The sequence below is a fragment of the Hyla sarda genome, unplaced genomic scaffold (assembly GCF_029499605.1).
Source record: "Hyla sarda isolate aHylSar1 unplaced genomic scaffold, aHylSar1.hap1 scaffold_1645, whole genome shotgun sequence".
Classification (NCBI taxonomy): Eukaryota; Metazoa; Chordata; class Amphibia; order Anura; family Hylidae; genus Hyla; species Hyla sarda.
Window position 1 is genome coordinate 49,401 of NW_026608283.1, and position 19,958 is coordinate 69,358.

The window sequence follows — 19,958 nt, forward strand, 5'->3', positions numbered from 1 at the left end:
GGGACATAGACAGCCAGCTGATGACCAATCCATTAGTGCAATGGATGGCTGGAAGCATTTGTCTTTGCCTTTGCAATACCACAGAAGCAATGCATGGTCAATGTACAGCAATGACACACCTGTGTGAACAGCCAGGAGACCCCCCCCCCCCCCCCCATGTTATGTTACATAGTTACATAGTTAGTACGGTCGAAAAAAGACATATGTCCATCACGTTCAACCAGGGAATTAAGGGGTAGGGGTGTGGCGCGATATTGGGGAAGGGATGAGATTTTATATTTCTTCATAAGCATTAATCTTATTTTGTCAATTAGGAACATTCAGCACCCACCCGCTATCAAGGCAGCTGCCTATCATGTCATGCCCTACCTGCACAGGTGTGCTGGCTACTCAAATGATCCAATTAAGGAGGCCATTTAGTCAGCAGCAGCAGAAGTCCTGTGCCTGGACGCTCCAACAGGGGCCAGACACAAGCAGAAGCAGAAGCAGCAGAAGCAGCAGCAGCACCACCTTTTGTTTTTTGGCTGCAGCAGCAGCAAGGCCCACAGGGCTGGCTAGCTGGCTAGCCAGCAAGCAGGTAGCAATGAAAGTAGGAATCTTTCTTTTTAACCCTGTAAGGGGGTGGTGCACTGTACCCGAAGATACTGCCATATCGGGTCAATGCATAGGGCGACGGAAGCAAGCTTCGAAATCGGCCCCCGTTCTCAAAAATCCATTTAATATATGGTCCCCAGATAGGGGACGTATCAGATATTAAACTGATAAGAACAGATACTACACTTGATCTTAGCCAAAAGGCCGAGAAGCGATAACCGTGAAAGGGGCGGGCCCAACAAGGTCCCCTTCATGGGCACTATCACTGCTTGCTGTCAGGGAGGCTGCCAGACAATTTTCCATGCACACTCTGGGCTGGGGGGCAGTCAACCACCAGTACACACAGCAGAACCTAAACCCATACCATTATTGCTAAGCAGCAAGACAGGGGCCCATTGCACTCCCACGGGGCCTTTTTAAATGCAATCCATAACCCGGATTTGCCAGGAACCCTTCTTACTCCTCCTACTTGCATGTGACACTGGGCTTAGGATCTGCATAGGAAACACACACACAAGCACACACCTACCTTTGTTGCCTGCAGATGCCTCCTTGGCTGTCCCCAAACGGTATCAAACCAACACCCACGGGAAGCTGTAAGCATAGAGGACATGCCTGCACCCCATTGGACTTACCTGTGTGGGTTAAATCCGGGTTATTTGACAACCTATGGCGGTGATGGTTCTGCTCAGGCAGAGCAGTGCTGATGCTCCTCATAAAGCTGTCGCTGCTGTGAAGGTTCTAGGTGACATCACAAATCCCTATGGTTACATACACAACAAAGCTGGGTTGTTGTTGTTTACACTCTGCAAGGCCTGTGGAAGTGAGTGACATCATAGCACTGTAGTTCTGAGGGTTCAAGATGGATGCAACAATCTCCTGTTGCTTCTATGAAGGCCGTAATAGACGACATCACCAAACAGCTCCATAGTCACATACACAGCAAAGGAGAGATGTTGTTTACACCTAGTGATGTCAGTGGTATTGAGTGACATCACAGCACAGTGCTAAGGCTCCTGGGCCTGGACACAGCAGCGGCTGCAATATCTCAACGGAGAATACGTTTATATCTATGTGTGTGTGTGCGCATATATATATATATATATATATATATATATATATATATATATTTCTCCGCCGAAATCACTTTTAAACCCATTTCCACCTTTTTTTCCCTTCTCTTCCTCTTACTTTTTTTTCACGTTTTTTTACGTTTTTCTCCTTTTCGCCTCTTTTCTGGGCGTATTATTCTTCTTTTTCTTCTTTTTTTTCGTCTAATGCATACCCCATCAGTGCAGCAATGCTTATTCAATACCGCCAGCAGATGGAGACACTGGGGGATAATTTTCTAAGGATTTATACTGATTTTTCCTGTCTGAATTTGTCGCACAGAAAGTTGCAGGCCAAATATGTGTGACATTTCTGCGACTTTAGCTTCTAGAGCATTTTTACAACATTATACATAGGTGCTGAATACATAAAAAGCGACTGTTCAGCGACAGACAAGTCGCATCGGCTGAAAGTAGGCCAGAATGTCAGTCCATGTTGGAGCAGGTTTAGATACAGTCTAAAGCATAGATCTCAAAGTCTGTGCACAGAATTTAGCAAGGGCCTCGCACCTTCTGATGCATCAGGTAGGTGCACAATAGCATAGCCTAACCCTCTGTACTTTGGTCTATATTGATGCGGGACATAGACAGCCAGCTGATGACCAATCCATTAGTGCAATGGATGGCTGGAAGCATTTGTCTTTGCCTTTGCAATACCACAGAAGCAATGCATGGTCAATGTACAGCAATGACACACCTGTGTGAACAGCCAGGAGACCCCCCCCCCCCCCCCATGTTATGTTACATAGTTACATAGTTAGTACGGTCGAAAAAAGACATATGTCCATCACGTTCAACCAGGGAATTAAGGGGTAGGGGTGTGGCGCGATATTGGGGAAGGGATGAGATTTTATATTTCTTCATAAGCATTAATCTTATTTTGTCAATTAGGAACATTCAGCACCCACCCGCTATCAAGGCAGCTGCCTATCATGTCATGCCCTACCTGCACAGGTGTGCTGGCTACTCAAATGATCCAATTAAGGAGGCCATTTAGTCAGCAGCAGCAGAAGTCCTGTGCCTGGACGCTCCAACAGGGGCCAGACACAAGCAGAAGCAGAAGCAGCAGAAGCAGCAGCAGCACCACCTTTTGTTTTTTGGCTGCAGCAGCAGCAAGGCCCACAGGGCTGGCTAGCTGGCTAGCCAGCAAGCAGGTAGCAATGAAAGTAGGAATCTTTCTTTTTAACCCTGTAAGGGGGTGGTGCACTGTACCCGAAGATACTGCCATATCGGGTCAATGCATAGGGCGACGGAAGCAAGCTTCGAAATCGGCCCCCGTTCTCAAAAATCCATTTAATATATGGTCCCCAGATAGGGGACGTATCAGATATTAAACTGATAAGAACAGATACTACACTTGATCTTAGCCAAAAGGCCGAGAAGCGATAACCGTGAAAGGGGCGGGCCCAACAAGGTCCCCTTCATGGGCACTATCACTGCTTGCTGTCAGGGAGGCTGCCAGACAATTTTCCATGCACACTCTGGGCTGGGGGGCAGTCAACCACCAGTACACACAGCAGAACCTAAACCCATACCATTATTGCTAAGCAGCAAGACAGGGGCCCATTGCACTCCCACGGGGCCTTTTTAAATGCAATCCATAACCCGGATTTGCCAGGAACCCTTCTTACTCCTCCTACTTGCATGTGACACTGGGCTTAGGATCTGCATAGGAAACACACACACAAGCACACACCTACCTTTGTTGCCTGCAGATGCCTCCTTGGCTGTCCCCAAACGGTATCAAACCAACACCCACGGGAAGCTGTAAGCATAGAGGACATGCCTGCACCCCATTGGACTTACCTGTGTGGGTTAAATCCGGGTTATTTGACAACCTATGGCGGTGATGGTTCTGCTCAGGCAGAGCAGTGCTGATGCTCCTCATAAAGCTGTCGCTGCTGTGAAGGTTCTAGGTGACATCACAAATCCCTATGGTTACATACACAACAAAGCTGGGTTGTTGTTGTTTACACTCTGCAAGGCCTGTGGAAGTGAGTGACATCATAGCACTGTAGTTCTGAGGGTTCAAGATGGATGCAACAATCTCCTGTTGCTTCTATGAAGGCCGTAATAGACGACATCACCAAACAGCTCCATAGTCACATACACAGCAAAGGAGAGATGTTGTTTACACCTAGTGATGTCAGTGGTATTGAGTGACATCACAGCACAGTGCTAAGGCTCCTGGGCCTGGACACAGCAGCGGCTGCAATATCTCAACGGAGAATACGTTTATATCTATGTGTGTGTGTGCGCATATATATATATATATATATATATATATATATATATATATATATATATATTTCTCCGCCGAAATCACTTTTAAACCCATTTCCACCTTTTTTTCCCTTCTCTTCCTCTTACTTTTTTTTCACGTTTTTTTACGTTTTTCTCCTTTTCGCCTCTTTTCTGGGCGTATTATTCTTCTTTTTCTTCTTTTTTTTCGTCTAATGCATACCCCATCAGTGCAGCAATGCTTATTCAATACCGCCAGCAGATGGAGACACTGGGGGATAATTTTCTAAGGATTTATACTGATTTTTCCTGTCTGAATTTGTCGCACAGAAAGTTGCAGGCCAAATATGTGTGACATTTCTGCGACTTTAGCTTCTAGAGCATTTTTACAACATTATACATAGGTGCTGAATACATAAAAAGCGACTGTTCAGCGACAGACAAGTCGCATCGGCTGAAAGTAGGCCAGAATGTCAGTCCATGTTGGAGCAGGTTTAGATACAGTCTAAAGCATAGATCTCAAAGTCTGTGCACAGAATTTAGCAAGGGCCTCGCACCTTCTGATGCATCAGGTAGGTGCACAATAGCATAGCCTAACCCTCTGTACTTTGGTCTATATTGATGCGGGACATAGACAGCCAGCTGATGACCAATCCATTAGTGCAATGGATGGCTGGAAGCATTTGTCTTTGCCTTTGCAATACCACAGAAGCAATGCATGGTCAATGTACAGCAATGACACACCTGTGTGAACAGCCAGGAGACCCCCCCCCCCCCCCCATGTTATGTTACATAGTTACATAGTTAGTACGGTCGAAAAAAGACATATGTCCATCACGTTCAACCAGGGAATTAAGGGGTAGGGGTGTGGCGCGATATTGGGGAAGGGATGAGATTTTATATTTCTTCATAAGCATTAATCTTATTTTGTCAATTAGGAACATTCAGCACCCACCCGCTATCAAGGCAGCTGCCTATCATGTCATGCCCTACCTGCACAGGTGTGCTGGCTACTCAAATGATCCAATTAAGGAGGCCATTTAGTCAGCAGCAGCAGAAGTCCTGTGCCTGGACGCTCCAACAGGGGCCAGACACAAGCAGAAGCAGAAGCAGCAGAAGCAGCAGCAGCACCACCTTTTGTTTTTTGGCTGCAGCAGCAGCAAGGCCCACAGGGCTGGCTAGCTGGCTAGCCAGCAAGCAGGTAGCAATGAAAGTAGGAATCTTTCTTTTTAACCCTGTAAGGGGGTGGTGCACTGTACCCGAAGATACTGCCATATCGGGTCAATGCATAGGGCGACGGAAGCAAGCTTCGAAATCGGCCCCCGTTCTCAAAAATCCATTTAATATATGGTCCCCAGATAGGGGACGTATCAGATATTAAACTGATAAGAACAGATACTACACTTGATCTTAGCCAAAAGGCCGAGAAGCGATAACCGTGAAAGGGGCGGGCCCAACAAGGTCCCCTTCATGGGCACTATCACTGCTTGCTGTCAGGGAGGCTGCCAGACAATTTTCCATGCACACTCTGGGCTGGGGGGCAGTCAACCACCAGTACACACAGCAGAACCTAAACCCATACCATTATTGCTAAGCAGCAAGACAGGGGCCCATTGCACTCCCACGGGGCCTTTTTAAATGCAATCCATAACCCGGATTTGCCAGGAACCCTTCTTACTCCTCCTACTTGCATGTGACACTGGGCTTAGGATCTGCATAGGAAACACACACACAAGCACACACCTACCTTTGTTGCCTGCAGATGCCTCCTTGGCTGTCCCCAAACGGTATCAAACCAACACCCACGGGAAGCTGTAAGCATAGAGGACATGCCTGCACCCCATTGGACTTACCTGTGTGGGTTAAATCCGGGTTATTTGACAACCTATGGCGGTGATGGTTCTGCTCAGGCAGAGCAGTGCTGATGCTCCTCATAAAGCTGTCGCTGCTGTGAAGGTTCTAGGTGACATCACAAATCCCTATGGTTACATACACAACAAAGCTGGGTTGTTGTTGTTTACACTCTGCAAGGCCTGTGGAAGTGAGTGACATCATAGCACTGTAGTTCTGAGGGTTCAAGATGGATGCAACAATCTCCTGTTGCTTCTATGAAGGCCGTAATAGACGACATCACCAAACAGCTCCATAGTCACATACACAGCAAAGGAGAGATGTTGTTTACACCTAGTGATGTCAGTGGTATTGAGTGACATCACAGCACAGTGCTAAGGCTCCTGGGCCTGGACACAGCAGCGGCTGCAATATCTCAACGGAGAATACGTTTATATCTATGTGTGTGTGTGCGCATATATATATATATATATATATATATATATATATATATATATATATATATTTCTCCGCCGAAATCACTTTTAAACCCATTTCCACCTTTTTTTCCCTTCTCTTCCTCTTACTTTTTTTTCACGTTTTTTTACGTTTTTCTCCTTTTCGCCTCTTTTCTGGGCGTATTATTCTTCTTTTTCTTCTTTTTTTTCGTCTAATGCATACCCCATCAGTGCAGCAATGCTTATTCAATACCGCCAGCAGATGGAGACACTGGGGGATAATTTTCTAAGGATTTATACTGATTTTTCCTGTCTGAATTTGTCGCACAGAAAGTTGCAGGCCAAATATGTGTGACATTTCTGCGACTTTAGCTTCTAGAGCATTTTTACAACATTATACATAGGTGCTGAATACATAAAAAGCGACTGTTCAGCGACAGACAAGTCGCATCGGCTGAAAGTAGGCCAGAATGTCAGTCCATGTTGGAGCAGGTTTAGATACAGTCTAAAGCATAGATCTCAAAGTCTGTGCACAGAATTTAGCAAGGGCCTCGCACCTTCTGATGCATCAGGTAGGTGCACAATAGCATAGCCTAACCCTCTGTACTTTGGTCTATATTGATGCGGGACATAGACAGCCAGCTGATGACCAATCCATTAGTGCAATGGATGGCTGGAAGCATTTGTCTTTGCCTTTGCAATACCACAGAAGCAATGCATGGTCAATGTACAGCAATGACACACCTGTGTGAACAGCCAGGAGACCCCCCCCCCCCCCCCCATGTTATGTTACATAGTTACATAGTTAGTACGGTCGAAAAAAGACATATGTCCATCACGTTCAACCAGGGAATTAAGGGGTAGGGGTGTGGCGCGATATTGGGGAAGGGATGAGATTTTATATTTCTTCATAAGCATTAATCTTATTTTGTCAATTAGGAACATTCAGCACCCACCCGCTATCAAGGCAGCTGCCTATCATGTCATGCCCTACCTGCACAGGTGTGCTGGCTACTCAAATGATCCAATTAAGGAGGCCATTTAGTCAGCAGCAGCAGAAGTCCTGTGCCTGGACGCTCCAACAGGGGCCAGACACAAGCAGAAGCAGAAGCAGCAGAAGCAGCAGCAGCACCACCTTTTGTTTTTTGGCTGCAGCAGCAGCAAGGCCCACAGGGCTGGCTAGCTGGCTAGCCAGCAAGCAGGTAGCAATGAAAGTAGGAATCTTTCTTTTTAACCCTGTAAGGGGGTGGTGCACTGTACCCGAAGATACTGCCATATCGGGTCAATGCATAGGGCGACGGAAGCAAGCTTCGAAATCGGCCCCCGTTCTCAAAAATCCATTTAATATATGGTCCCCAGATAGGGGACGTATCAGATATTAAACTGATAAGAACAGATACTACACTTGATCTTAGCCAAAAGGCCGAGAAGCGATAACCGTGAAAGGGGCGGGCCCAACAAGGTCCCCTTCATGGGCACTATCACTGCTTGCTGTCAGGGAGGCTGCCAGACAATTTTCCATGCACACTCTGGGCTGGGGGGCAGTCAACCACCAGTACACACAGCAGAACCTAAACCCATACCATTATTGCTAAGCAGCAAGACAGGGGCCCATTGCACTCCCACGGGGCCTTTTTAAATGCAATCCATAACCCGGATTTGCCAGGAACCCTTCTTACTCCTCCTACTTGCATGTGACACTGGGCTTAGGATCTGCATAGGAAACACACACACAAGCACACACCTACCTTTGTTGCCTGCAGATGCCTCCTTGGCTGTCCCCAAACGGTATCAAACCAACACCCACGGGAAGCTGTAAGCATAGAGGACATGCCTGCACCCCATTGGACTTACCTGTGTGGGTTAAATCCGGGTTATTTGACAACCTATGGCGGTGATGGTTCTGCTCAGGCAGAGCAGTGCTGATGCTCCTCATAAAGCTGTCGCTGCTGTGAAGGTTCTAGGTGACATCACAAATCCCTATGGTTACATACACAACAAAGCTGGGTTGTTGTTGTTTACACTCTGCAAGGCCTGTGGAAGTGAGTGACATCATAGCACTGTAGTTCTGAGGGTTCAAGATGGATGCAACAATCTCCTGTTGCTTCTATGAAGGCCGTAATAGACGACATCACCAAACAGCTCCATAGTCACATACACAGCAAAGGAGAGATGTTGTTTACACCTAGTGATGTCAGTGGTATTGAGTGACATCACAGCACAGTGCTAAGGCTCCTGGGCCTGGACACAGCAGCGGCTGCAATATCTCAACGGAGAATACGTTTATATCTATGTGTGTGTGTGCGCATATATATATATATATATATATATATATATATATATATATATATTTCTCCGCCGAAATCACTTTTAAACCCATTTCCACCTTTTTTTCCCTTCTCTTCCTCTTACTTTTTTTTCAAGTTTTTTTACGTTTTTCTCCTTTTCGCCTCTTTTCTGGGCGTATTATTCTTCTTTTTCTTCTTTTTTTTCGTCTAATGCATACCCCATCAGTGCAGCAATGCTTATTCAATACCGCCAGCAGATGGAGACACTGGGGGATAATTTTCTAAGGATTTATACTGATTTTTCCTGTCTGAATTTGTCGCACAGAAAGTTGCAGGCCAAATATGTGTGACATTTCTGCGACTTTAGCTTCTAGAGCATTTTTACAACATTATACATAGGTGCTGAATACATAAAAAGCGACTGTTCAGCGACAGACAAGTCGCATCGGCTGAAAGTAGGCCAGAATGTCAGTCCATGTTGGAGCAGGTTTAGATACAGTCTAAAGCATAGATCTCAAAGTCTGTGCACAGAATTTAGCAAGGGCCTCGCACCTTCTGATGCATCAGGTAGGTGCACAATAGCATAGCCTAACCCTCTGTACTTTGGTCTATATTGATGCGGGACATAGACAGCCAGCTGATGACCAATCCATTAGTGCAATGGATGGCTGGAAGCATTTGTCTTTGCCTTTGCAATACCACAGAAGCAATGCATGGTCAATGTACAGCAATGACACACCTGTGTGAACAGCCAGGAGACCCCCCCCCCCCCCCCCCCCATGTTATGTTACATAGTTACATAGTTAGTACGGTCGAAAAAAGACATATGTCCATCACGTTCAACCAGGGAATTAAGGGGTAGGGGTGTGGCGCGATATTGGGGAAGGGATGAGATTTTATATTTCTTCATAAGCATTAATCTTATTTTGTCAATTAGGAACATTCAGCACCCACCCGCTATCAAGGCAGCTGCCTATCATGTCATGCCCTACCTGCACAGGTGTGCTGGCTACTCAAATGATCCAATTAAGGAGGCCATTTAGTCAGCAGCAGCAGAAGTCCTGTGCCTGGACGCTCCAACAGGGGCCAGACACAAGCAGAAGCAGAAGCAGCAGAAGCAGCAGCAGCACCACCTTTTGTTTTTTGGCTGCAGCAGCAGCAAGGCCCACAGGGCTGGCTAGCTGGCTAGCCAGCAAGCAGGTAGCAATGAAAGTAGGAATCTTTCTTTTTAACCCTGTAAGGGGGTGGTGCACTGTACCCGAAGATACTGCCATATCGGGTCAATGCATAGGGCGACGGAAGCAAGCTTCGAAATCGGCCCCCGTTCTCAAAAATCCATTTAATATATGGTCCCCAGATAGGGGACGTATCAGATATTAAACTGATAAGAACAGATACTACACTTGATCTTAGCCAAAAGGCCGAGAAGCGATAACCGTGAAAGGGGCGGGCCCAACAAGGTCCCCTTCATGGGCACTATCACTGCTTGCTGTCAGGGAGGCTGCCAGACAATTTTCCATGCACACTCTGGGCTGGGGGGCAGTCAACCACCAGTACACACAGCAGAACCTAAACCCATACCATTATTGCTAAGCAGCAAGACAGGGGCCCATTGCACTCCCACGGGGCCTTTTTAAATGCAATCCATAACCCGGATTTGCCAGGAACCCTTCTTACTCCTCCTACTTGCATGTGACACTGGGCTTAGGATCTGCATAGGAAACACACACACAAGCACACACCTACCTTTGTTGCCTGCAGATGCCTCCTTGGCTGTCCCCAAACGGTATCAAACCAACACCCACGGGAAGCTGTAAGCATAGAGGACATGCCTGCACCCCATTGGACTTACCTGTGTGGGTTAAATCCGGGTTATTTGACAACCTATGGCGGTGATGGTTCTGCTCAGGCAGAGCAGTGCTGATGCTCCTCATAAAGCTGTCGCTGCTGTGAAGGTTCTAGGTGACATCACAAATCCCTATGGTTACATACACAACAAAGCTGGGTTGTTGTTGTTTACACTCTGCAAGGCCTGTGGAAGTGAGTGACATCATAGCACTGTAGTTCTGAGGGTTCAAGATGGATGCAACAATCTCCTGTTGCTTCTATGAAGGCCGTAATAGACGACATCACCAAACAGCTCCATAGTCACATACACAGCAAAGGAGAGATGTTGTTTACACCTAGTGATGTCAGTGGTATTGAGTGACATCACAGCACAGTGCTAAGGCTCCTGGGCCTGGTCACAGCAGCGGCTGCAATATCTCAACGGAGAATACGTTTATATCTATGTGTGTGTGTGCGCATATATATATATATATATATATATATATATATATATATATATTTCTCCGCCGAAATCACTTTTAAACCCATTTCCACCTTTTTTTCCCTTCTCTTCCTCTTACTTTTTTTTCACGTTTTTTTACGTTTTTCTCCTTTTCGCCTCTTTTCTGGGCGTATTATTCTTCTTTTTCTTCTTTTTTTTCGTCTAATGCATACCCCATCAGTGCAGCAATGCTTATTCAATACCGCCAGCAGATGGAGACACTGGGGGATAATTTTCTAAGGATTTATACTGATTTTTCCTGTCTGAATTTGTCGCACAGAAAGTTGCAGGCCAAATATGTGTGACATTTCTGCGACTTTAGCTTCTAGAGCATTTTTACAACATTATACATAGGTGCTGAATACATAAAAAGCGACTGTTCAGCGACAGACAAGTCGCATCGGCTGAAAGTAGGCCAGAATGTCAGTCCATGTTGGAGCAGGTTTAGATACAGTCTAAAGCATAGATCTCAAAGTCTGTGCACAGAATTTAGCAAGGGCCTCGCACCTTCTGATGCATCAGGTAGGTGCACAATAGCATAGCCTAACCCTCTGTACTTTGGTCTATATTGATGCGGGACATAGACAGCCAGCTGATGACCAATCCATTAGTGCAATGGATGGCTGGAAGCATTTGTCTTTGCCTTTGCAATACCACAGAAGCAATGCATGGTCAATGTACAGCAATGACACACCTGTGTGAACAGCCAGGAGACCCCCCCCCCATGTTATGTTACATAGTTACATAGTTAGTACGGTCGAAAAAAGACATATGTCCATCACGTTCAACCAGGGAATTAAGGGGTAGGGGTGTGGCGCGATATTGGGGAAGGGATGAGATTTTATATTTCTTCATAAGCATTAATCTTATTTTGTCAATTAGGAACATTCAGCACCCACCCGCTATCAAGGCAGCTGCCTATCATGTCATGCCCTACCTGCACAGGTGTGCTGGCTACTCAAATGATCCAATTAAGGAGGCCATTTAGTCAGCAGCAGCAGAAGTCCTGTGCCTGGACGCTCCAACAGGGGCCAGACACAAGCAGAAGCAGAAGCAGCAGAAGCAGCAGCAGCACCACCTTTTGTTTTTTGGCTGCAGCAGCAGCAAGGCCCACAGGGCTGGCTAGCTGGCTAGCCAGCAAGCAGGTAGCAATGAAAGTAGGAATCTTTCTTTTTAACCCTGTAAGGGGGTGGTGCACTGTACCCGAAGATACTGCCATATCGGGTCAATGCATAGGGCGACGGAAGCAAGCTTCGAAATCGGCCCCCGTTCTCAAAAATCCATTTAATATATGGTCCCCAGATAGGGGACGTATCAGATATTAAACTGATAAGAACAGATTTTTTTGATTGAAAGAGCTTTATTTTCCGTTCAGTCATTACAAGTCGTACAATAAATTACAGTCACACAAAGCATGATAGTACAATACACAGCAAAGGTTCCCTAAGCTATACATCGCACACCATGCTACTCTTACATTCAGCTCAATCCTGCAATAGAAAAGCACAAGAGATCAAACAAAAACCAAATAATACAATCTGTGATCGGGGTAGGGGTGTGGGCGACTATGTGGGGGTAGGGAGGGGGCGGATCACAGGGCCAAACTGTTGGGCTGTATCTTCAGGGAGACATGGGAGAAGGAGAGGGGTCTTCACTCCTCTTCTTCCTCATCAACGGCCGAGCTGTCCAAGATGGAATAGTCTCTAAGCAGGTTCTTGATGAACCTGCGGCAGTCCCGGACGGACATGTTTTCCCTGTTGATCACGAGGCGGTTCCTGGAGAGCCACACTGCGTCCTTAAAACAGTTCATAAGGCGCCAGGCCTCCTGGATGGCCTCCACGTCGTGGGTCCCAGGGAACAGGCCGTAAAGCACCGAATGGTACGATAGGCAGCTCCTGGGCACTGAGTCTCTGAGTTCCTGTTCTAGGGCGTCCAACAGACCCTGTGCAAAGGGGCACTGCCAAAACACGTGGAAAGATGTTTCCTCCACGTAGGGGCAACGGGGGCAGTACCGGGTCTTGCACAGGTTGCGGGCATGCATGAATGACCTGAGAGAGAGACCTCCCATGACGGCCATCCACGACAAGTCCTTGTGTCCATTGGTAAGCCGCTTTGAGGCCACATTGTTCCAAACTGTCTCTGCAGTGGCTGCGGGGAGTCCCGGAACCAGCTCGGTCGAGTCCTTAGCTCGGATGAGCTTGTGGATTGTCTTTGGCTTCCATAGGTCTGGTTTCAGTCCTTCCAGCTGGTGCTCCCTCACAAACCGGACAACATCCCCATAGAACCAGGGAGTGTTCCAGTTGTAAGGGATGGAGCTGTCCCACTTGTCCCAGCCCAGCTGTCTCCAGAGGGGCATGAGAAGCAAGCGAGACATGGACCTGCCCGCTGAGCCAGTCTTTTCTACAAGAGTCCGCTGCACCGTGACACATGCAAAGGAGGCCCTCAGCAGAGCGGGGATGTCGGGTATTCCCTTCCCACCCTTGCGGGGTTCCTTGTACATCACGGTCCTCTTGACTCTGTCCATTTTGCCCCAGACGAAGCCAAATACTGTCCGGGTGATGGCCTTGCAAACGGTGGTATGGGGAGGCCAGGCCTGTGCGGTATATTGGAGCACAGGCAAAACTTCACTCCGCAGGACAAGTGCCTTGCCTTCCATCGTGAGCTTTCTGGAGCTCCACAGTCCGATCTTTGAGTTTATCCTTCCTAGTCGGTCTTGCCAAGACTTAAGGGCCGCTCCTTCCTTCCCGAACCAGACTCCAAGAATTTGAATGAAGTCCGGCTTAATAGTAAAGGGGAAGGGGGCGGAAGAAGCCAGGTGCCACTCCCCGAAGAGCATGGCCTCCGACTTCCCGCAGTTGACTTTTGCCCCCGAAGCTCTGCCGAAGTCCTCGCAGGTCTGGACGAGTGCAGTCACCGAACGCTGGTCAGCGCAGAAGACGGTCACGTCGTCCATGTAGAGCGAGCACTTGACCTCGTGGCGATCTGGTCCTGGTGCGGTGATCCCTCTGATCTCTCCACTCTGCCGGATAGTCTCAGCGAAGAGCTCTATAACACAAACAAAAAGGAGAGGTGAAAGAGGGCAGCCTTGTCTAACCCCTGAAAGAATGGAAAAGGGGTCAGTCTTCCAGCCGTTCACCAACACCGTGCTGTAAATGTCAAAATACATAACGTTAACAAAAGAGCAAAACATCTTCCCCAGACCCAGCCTGCGCAAAACCCTGTCCATGAATGCGTGGGAGACACGGTCGAACGCCTTCTCCTGATCTAAGCTGACCAGGGCGGCGCGGCCCCCGCGGTCCTGGATGTAATGGACCGTGTCTCTCACAAGGGCAAGGCTGTCGGCAATCCTGCGGCCAGGAATGCTGCAGGTCTGGTCCGGATGGACGATCTGCCCCATGACAGGTTTCAGCCTGTTGGCCAGCACCTTGGCGAGGATCTTGTAGTCCACGTTCAGGAGAGAGATGGGACGCCAGTTTTTCAGGTCACATCTCTCCCCCTTCCGCTTATACAAGATCGTGATCATCCCTTCCCTCAACGACGGAGGCATTCTGCCCCCCACCACCATCTCCTCGTACACCTCCAACAGGTCCGGACAGGTCAGGTCACCCAGCGCTACGTAGAGCTCGGCCGGGAGACCGTCACTGCCCGGGGTCCTGCCGGGCTTAAAGGATTTAGCGGCAGAGAGCAGCTCCCCCACCGTCAAGGGATCGTCCATAGCCGCCGCACCTGCGGGATCAACAACGTTAGTGACACCTGACAGGAACCTCTCGGCGGCTTCGGGGTCGGATGACTTGGGGGCGTAGAGGTTGCTGTAGAAGTCGTGGACGACCCCCATCACTTCCTCCTTGCCGCTCCTCATGTGTCCGGTCTCATCTCGTAGCTCAGTCAGGGGCGTGTGGCCGGCATGGAGCTTCCTGAAAAAGAAAGAGTTACATTTCTCACCCTTCTCCAGGTTCTCCACCTTGGAACGAAAGACGATTCGCTTGGATTCCTCCTCAAAGTGCCTTTTCAAGCTCTTTTTGGTCTCCTCCAGCTCCTCCCTGACGTCCCAGCCACACTGGAGCAGGTCCTGCAGGGACCGCAGCTCGCGCTGCAGTTTCCTCAAGTCCCACTTCTTCGCACACGCCTGTTGTCTGCCTTTTGCCTGAAAGAAACAACGGAATTCGACTTTAACATATTCCCACCAGTCGCTGATGCACTTGAACAGACATTTGTCATTTCGCCATACAAGGTACGCATCCCTAAGTTCCTCCATGACCTCCCTCTGCTCCAACAGGGCACAATTCAACTTCCAGGAGCCTGGGCCAGGTGGGAATCCATGGCCCAGAGTCCCCCGGAATCGAATGGCCCTGTGGTCAGAGAAGAAGCAGGGGACCATAGAGTACGACACCTTTCTGACTGCTCTCGAAGTGAAGATGAAGTCTATCCGAGAACGGAGCGAGCCATCGGGGCGGCTCCACGTATAGTTTACGGAGCCGTTCCCGACGGACCCGACAACGTCCTGCAAGGATGCCTCCGTCACCATCTCAATCAGCAGTTTAGACGTCACGTCCAGGTTGGCGGATGTGCCAGAACTGCGCCCGTCCACCTCAATGGGGCAGTTGAAGTCACCACCCAACACTACTGCCCTAGTGGTGGCGAGTTCAGCCCGCAGGGCCTGGAGAACCTCCAGTCGGACATCCCTCTCAGGGGAGGCGTACACGTTGATGAGCCGCACGGGCTCACCCGCCCAGGAACCGTCTGCGACAAGAAGTCTGCCACAGACGAGCTCCCGGACGGAATCAAGTGCAAAGTTACCTCCCCTGATCAGGATGGCCACCCCCGCAGACCTATTGTCGCCCCCACCAGACCAGTAGGAAGGGCCGTGAGGCCACTGCCTGGCCAGATGGTTGTAAGACCTAGAAGCAGACAAAGCACATTCCTGCAACATGTAAACATCACACCTCTGGGAATCTAAGAACGTAAGAACAGTCTGGAATCTAAACCAAGCTCTAATACTCCTCACATTAATGCAGAAGATGTTGAGATCAGCCATGGGAATAAAAAAGAGAGGTTAGTTCTGATACTAGTTACCAGTCTGGTCGGACGGGTCCTCTTCTCTGGCGCCTGTCGGCTCGTGTGGCTTCTCGTAGCGCCCTTCCAAGAACTCGTCGTAGACCGTGTTGGACGGAGTGTCCAGGATTTTCTTAACCTCTGGGTCCTGCAGCAGCTCCTCCATAGATTGAGCTTGGACTGGCTCTGCTTGGACCTGCTCCACTTGGGCCTGCTCCATCACCTCCTCTCCTTCTGAAGCCTCAGGGCTCTCGCAGACCTGCTCCATCTCCTCCTCCTCATCTGAAGCTTGAGGGGTTTCGCAGGTCTCGATTATCTTTCTTTTGTGGGACTCTTCTGATACGTTGTCCCTTCCTTTCCTCTTCCTCTGTATGGTACCTGGGGGAGGAAGCACAGGAAAGTCCTCCGAAGGGCGGGCACCAGCAGCTGGAGGGGGGTTAGGTGCTGCTGGGCCAGGAGAGAAAGGAGGCTGGGTGGGGCGGGGGGCAGGAGAGAGTGCCCGGGCAGGGGAGGACGGGGCAGGGGTGGGCCGGGCAGGGGAGGACGGGGCAGGGGTGGGCCGGGCAGGGGAGGACGGGGCAGGGGTGGGCCGGGGTGGGGTACGGGGGGCAGGGGTGGGCCGGGGTGGGGTACGGGGGGCAGGGGTGGGGCGGGATGGGGCAGGAGGGGTGGGGGTGGGACGGGATGGGGCAGGAGGGGCAGGGGTGGGACGGGATGGGGCAGGAGGGGCAGGGGTGGGACGGGATGGGGCAGGGGTGGGACGGGATGGGGCAGGGGTGGGGCGGGATGGGGCAGGAGATGGGGCGGGAGGGGCAGGGGATGGGGCGGGAGGTGCAGGGGAGGGGCGGGACGGGGCAGGTGTGACGGCTTTCGCCTTCTTACCCTCCTTGGTCGGCTTGGCCATCCGTGGTGTTGGCTCCGGAGCTGGGGCTGGCTTCGGTGCTCTCGCTGCCACAGATGCCCATGTTCTCTCCCTCTGGGGGCAGTCCTTGTAGCTGTGGGCTGCCAGTCCGCAGAGGTTGCAGGTCTTGCTCTTGGGGCAGTCCTTGGTCGTGTGACCTGTCACACGGCAATACCTGCAGGCATCCTCCGTACAGTCCTTGCCCTCGTGGCCCATCTTGCCACATCTCCTGCAGGTCTGCGGCATGTCCGGGTAGAAGATAAGTCCTGTGGAGTTGCCCAAGGAAAATGTCGTTGGCAGGTGCTGTAGTCCGTCTGGAGAAGCAGGGTTCTTGTTGAGTCTGACGACCACAGACCACTTGCAGGTCCAGTATCCGAGTGAGTTCAGGATGCGGGTGGGCTCCCTCACCACGGTGCAGAAGCGCTTCAGGAAGGTCGAGATGTCCGTGCCTGGGGTGTGTGGGTTCCGCATTGAGACCGTCACCCGCCTCTCCTCTCTTTGAATAAGGCAGTTGCCCACAAAGCGAGAGAAAGGGGATTCGGGACTCGCCGCTTTCACCACCTCCCAGTATCTTCTACAGGTCCCAATGGTGGCAAAGGTGATGTAGAAGATTCCCGAAAAGAAGGTTGCTATTCCCAGGGTGTCAGCCGTGGGGAAGCCTTGATCCGCCAGCATCTTCTTGCAGAACACGTCGTGGGACATGTCCGGCACCCTTCCGTCCACGGGCTTGAGCTTCAAGGCAACAGTCTGCCTCATCCAGGGCTCCAGGGTTGGAGCTTCCAGGTTAGGAATTCTGCCGCCCTTCTGCCTTGCCGTGGTGGAGGTTGAAGCTTGCTGTGGTTGGGGCTGGACCTCCAGGCCTTGCCCTGCAGCCTCCTGGGTGGACTTGCTGGTTGAGGCCATGGCTTCTTCCAGCAGGCTCTTTTCCGCTTCCTTGCTTGCTTGTGGAGAGAGGCTTCGCAAAGTCTTCTTTCCCGGGTGGGAGGAGCTATGCAGATCCGGTCCCGGTGGGAGGAGCTATGCAAATCCTTCTCCAGAGGCAGCGAGTTTCTTCGAAAAGATTCTGCGCCGCCTTCCTCTTCGCCGCTGTTCCGGAATTCACCGCCGATTCCCTTCTTCCAGGTTCTTCGTCGGCTTCTTCCGGAGCTGCAGTCTTCAAGATCTTCTCCTTCTTCAGATGTTCCGAGGCAGGCAGGAGACGATCTTCAGGTGGTATGCTCTAGAGAAATGCGGTTCTAATAAGAACGAAAAGTACTGCAATCGTACTACGCAAAATCTCTACCACAATGCTTGGAGTTCTTCAGACCGTAGCGATCATGGTATCTCCCCTGCCAGGTAAGTACTGATAAGAACAGATACTACACTTGATCTTAGCCAAAAGGCCGAGAAGCGATAACCGTGAAAGGGGCGGGCCCAACAAGGTCCCCTTCATGGGCACTATCACTGCTTGCTGTCAGGGAGGCTGCCAGACAATTTTCCATGCACACTCTGGGCTGGGGGGCAGTCAACCACCAGTACACACAGCAGAACCTAAACCCATACCATTATTGCTAAGCAGCAAGACAGGGGCCCATTGCACTCCCACGGGGCCTTTTTAAATGCAATCCATAACCCGGATTTGCCAGGAACCCTTCTTACTCCTCCTACTTGCATGTGACACTGGGCTTAGGATCTGCATAGGAAACACACACACAAGCACACACCTACCTTTGTTGCCTGCAGATGCCTCCTTGGCTGTCCCCAAACGGTATCAAACCAACACCCACGGGAAGCTGTAAGCATAGAGGACATGCCTGCACCCCATTGGACTTACCTGTGTGGGTTAAATCCGGGTTATTTGACAACCTATGGCGGTGATGGTTCTGCTCAGGCAGAGCAGTGCTGATGCTCCTCATAAAGCTGTCGCTGCTGTGAAGGTTCTAGGTGACATCACAAATCCCTATGGTTACATACACAACAAAGCTGGGTTGTTGTTGTTTACACTCTGCAAGGCCTGTGGAAGTGAGTGACATCATAGCACTGTAGTTCTGAGGGTTCAAGATGGATGCAACAATCTCCTGTTGCTTCTATGAAGGCCGTAATAGACGACATCACCAAACAGCTCCATAGTCACATACACAGCAAAGGAGAGATGTTGTTTACACCTAGTGATGTCAGTGGTATTGAGTGACATCACAGCACAGTGCTAAGGCTCCTGGGCCTGGACACAGCAGCGGCTGCAATATCTCAACGGAGAATACGTTTATATCTATGTGTGTGTGTGCGCATATATATATATATATATATATATATATATATATATATATATATATATATATATTTCTCCGCCGAAATCACTTTTAAACCCATTTCCACCTTTTTTTCCCTTCTCTTCCTCTTACTTTTTTTTCACGTTTTTTTACGTTTTTCTCCTTTTCGCCTCTTTTCTGGGCGTATTATTCTTCTTTTTCTTCTTTTTTTTCGTCTAATGCATACCCCATCAGTGCAGCAATGCTTATTCAATACCGCCAGCAGATGGAGACACTGGGGGATAATTTTCTAAGGATTTATACTGATTTTTCCTGTCTGAATTTGTCGCACAGAAAGTTGCAGGCCAAATATGTGTGACATTTCTGCGACTTTAGCTTCTAGAGCATTTTTACAACATTATACATAGGTGCTGAATACATAAAAAGCGACTGTTCAGCGACAGACAAGTCGCATCGGCTGAAAGTAGGCCAGAATGTCAGTCCATGTTGGAGCAGGTTTAGATACAGTCTAAAGCATAGATCTCAAAGTCTGTGCACAGAATTTAGCAAGGGCCTCGCACCTTCTGATGCATCAGGTAGGTGCACAATAGCATAGCCTAACCCTCTGTACTTTGGTCTATATTGATGCGGGACATAGACAGCCAGCTGATGACCAATCCATTAGTGCAATGGATGGCTGGAAGCATTTGTCTTTGCCTTTGCAATACCACAGAAGCAATGCATGGTCAATGTACAGCAATGACACACCTGTGTGAACAGCCAGGAGACCCCCCCCATGTTATGTTACATAGTTACATAGTTAGTACGGTCGAAAAAAGACATATGTCCATCACGTTCAACCAGGGAATTAAGGGGTAGGGGTGTGGCGCGATATTGGGGAAGGGATGAGATTTTATATTTCTTCATA

At 49.5% G+C, this 19,958-nt stretch overlaps 5 non-coding genes and 2 pseudogenes across 5 annotated transcripts; all 7 read right to left on the bottom strand.

The window, feature by feature from the left end:
- Positions 1-619: 619 nt before the first annotated feature.
- On the bottom strand, positions 620-810 carry LOC130311541 (U2 spliceosomal RNA). The gene has a single exon (XR_008859877.1). It is a non-coding gene; the product is annotated as a U2 spliceosomal RNA (small nuclear RNA).
- A 2,089-nt stretch (positions 811-2,899) lies between these two features.
- Positions 2,900-3,090, bottom strand: LOC130311542 (U2 spliceosomal RNA). The gene has a single exon (XR_008859878.1). It is a non-coding gene; the product is annotated as a U2 spliceosomal RNA (small nuclear RNA).
- Positions 3,091-5,187: 2,097 nt separating this feature from the next.
- LOC130311543 (U2 spliceosomal RNA) lies at positions 5,188-5,378 on the bottom strand. Its single transcript, XR_008859879.1, has one exon. It is a non-coding gene; the product is annotated as a U2 spliceosomal RNA (small nuclear RNA).
- Positions 5,379-7,476: 2,098 nt separating this feature from the next.
- On the bottom strand, positions 7,477-7,667 carry LOC130311544 (U2 spliceosomal RNA). The gene has a single exon (XR_008859880.1). It is a non-coding gene; the product is annotated as a U2 spliceosomal RNA (small nuclear RNA).
- Positions 7,668-9,762: 2,095 nt separating this feature from the next.
- Positions 9,763-9,953, bottom strand: LOC130311546 (U2 spliceosomal RNA). The gene has a single exon (XR_008859881.1). It is a non-coding gene; the product is annotated as a U2 spliceosomal RNA (small nuclear RNA).
- A 2,083-nt stretch (positions 9,954-12,036) lies between these two features.
- On the bottom strand, positions 12,037-12,209 carry LOC130311554 (U2 spliceosomal RNA; annotated as a pseudogene).
- Positions 12,210-18,029: 5,820 nt separating this feature from the next.
- Positions 18,030-18,196, bottom strand: LOC130311558 (U2 spliceosomal RNA; annotated as a pseudogene).
- Between the last annotated feature and the right edge of the window lie 1,762 nt (positions 18,197-19,958).